We start from the raw sequence: 2,619 nt of genomic DNA on the forward strand, positions 1-2,619 counted from the left end.
CATGTATCTATGATTTAGATGACCTAGGCGTCTGTGCAAAAGTGTTGCTTCGTCAGTCAAGATGGACTTCGTACTAGATAGAGCGAGAGACTTGCCATGAGAGAGATTCAAGACAAAAATGCCATTAGAGATGACGCCGCTAAGAACTGATTGTTTGGCCTTCTTGATTTCAAAAGCATCTCTTCCAGAATTCATGAGTTCGAATCCTTTAGAAAATAGTTGAGAAAGACTAATCAGATTGCTGGATAAGGAAGGAATGTGTAAAACATTTGTAAACGAGAGTTCGACATTGTCAATTCCTTTTACAATAACAGTCCCTTTTCCTACAGCTTGAATAGAATTACCATCGGCTAGATAAACATCTTCCGAGCATTCAGAATAGGTCTTGAAAGCAGATTGATCTCTAAACATGGTGACTGAGGCACCACTATCTAATAAGTTCAGGACCTTATCCCATTTCTTTTGGACAGCAGCCAATAGAAAGGAAGTGATGGCGGGAGGTACAGGAGGCAAAGCGAAGTCTTCTTGAGCAGAGAAAGTAGACATAATCGCAGCCGCCTGGTAAAGATTACATTCTGGGTAGTGTGAGACATCACATCTGTAGCTGGTCTAAAAATAGATCCATACAGAGTCAATCTCATGCGAGAACGTGTTTGAACTATATGTAGAGCTGTTTAAACTGAACTAGGATGGCACCTTACTAACATTAAGAAGTGTGAAGGAGAATAGTCCAGCTTTTGAATGAACCAAAAATCGAGTTATTTGGAGCAGAACTGCAAAAGTTATTGATGTTTGTAGATTACAAAATCCTGTCTTCATACTCAAGAGCCAAATTTCAGGTATTGTTACAGGTGAGTTTTTGATGATTCTCAGCCTTTATTGTTAGTACATAAACCAATATCTGCATGTAAAATACAAAACAATACTCATCATGACGCCCCAACATCTAGGAACAAGGTGCATATTTTTTCAGATTTTTAGCTCTCTTCCTGTTGCCTCAGGACTTTTCTATGTCAGTAGTTTTCTTTACCGCCGGGTAAAGATTACATTTGGTGTAGTGTGAAATCACGTATCAGTCAACCACTGTACCAAATAACAGTCAAACACTTGACTGTCTTCCACACAACTACTAGACAAGGTTGGGATGTTGTCTAGGGGGTAATAAAGGCCTCTGAAACCAATGGTCCAATCACCTCCACCAAAAGTTTACACACAAAAAAGTTATGTGTAAAAAAACATCCTGAAATCACGTATGAGTCATCCAGTGTACCAAATGACAATCAAACACTTGACTGTCTTCCACACCACTACTAGACAAGGTTGGGATGTTGTCTAGGGGGTAATAAAGGCCTCTGAATCCAATGGCGCAATCACATTCACCAAAAGTCTACATACAAAAAAGTTATGTGTAAAAAAACCTTTTAAATTCATTCACTTTCACCAGAAGGTTACACACAAAAAAGTTATGTGAAAAAACCTATTAAATTCCTTATCAGACATGGTTGGAGTGTTGTCTAGGGGTCATCAACACCCCTGATTTCCCCGGTGGTGCATTCATATTCACCTGAAGGTTACCTATACACTATTTATGTGTAACAGTGTGGAGTATTGAATGTTTTACAAAGACCCCCATGACATGTAATTGTGAACCTACATCATAACCTACATCATGAAAAAGATGGCTGAAAGTTTGTAGGTGGGTAAAGTCTGGGGAAAAGGAATAATTTGTGAATGTGACGGATGGACCATACCATCACATATGTCGGAGTCTATCCAGTACCCCTGTATGTATGTGTTCAATCAACATCTATAACTTAAAAGCCCCCCTGTATATTAGCCAAACAGTTTGTGTGTATTGGAATTCAAATAGAAGGTAAACTAGGTTTCCTTAAATGTGTTTGCAAAACCTAGTTTGTACATGTATTTCAAATACGCAACTTATTTTATGTAAGTACTTCCCCCACAAACGACTTGCTTCTTGAAATTCTCAATCATACCCAATTTCCAAAATCTTCGTATCTGCAAGCTTCCAAAACAGATCTCCACATCCCCGCATGTTCCAAACCTAAATCACGATGGCTACCAACAAGAAGAAGAGTAGGAATCATCGAAAAAAAAACCTCAATCGCCGACCTACCACCGATTTGGATGCTAGATGCCTGGAATGGAGGTGTCGCACTCGTGCCCGAGCTGAAGCTAGATCGGGCGCACTCATGGACGCCCTTGCTGGGGACGCACAGGAACCGCCAGTTCTGAATATGCCACCGTCACCAGGGTCACCTCCACGGCCGGAATTTGAAATGAATGACATCATTCACGACCATCATCCTGATTTACATGCATATTCACAGAACATAAATGTAGGATTCGACGAGGGAAGGCGGCAACGAGAAGAGGAGCAGTGGAAGTTGAAACACGATTCGATGTTCCCAGTTTTTCTCAGCTGCAAGTTTAAGACCAAGGATTGGGCCGATCCAAACCTTGCACTCAAAGATTGGAAGCCCTCATGCAATTGCCATCTACAGCCTCGTACTGTAGATGTATTGGATATTCTAAGTGAGTTGTGATTTGTATCCTCATGTGTTTGCTTGTACATGAGTTGTGTGAATGTGTGACACA

Source organism: Melampsora larici-populina (assembly GCF_000204055.1).
Source record: "Melampsora larici-populina 98AG31 unplaced genomic scaffold MELLAscaffold_3, whole genome shotgun sequence".
Lineage (NCBI taxonomy): Eukaryota > Fungi > Basidiomycota > Pucciniomycetes > Pucciniales > Melampsoraceae > Melampsora > Melampsora laricis-populina.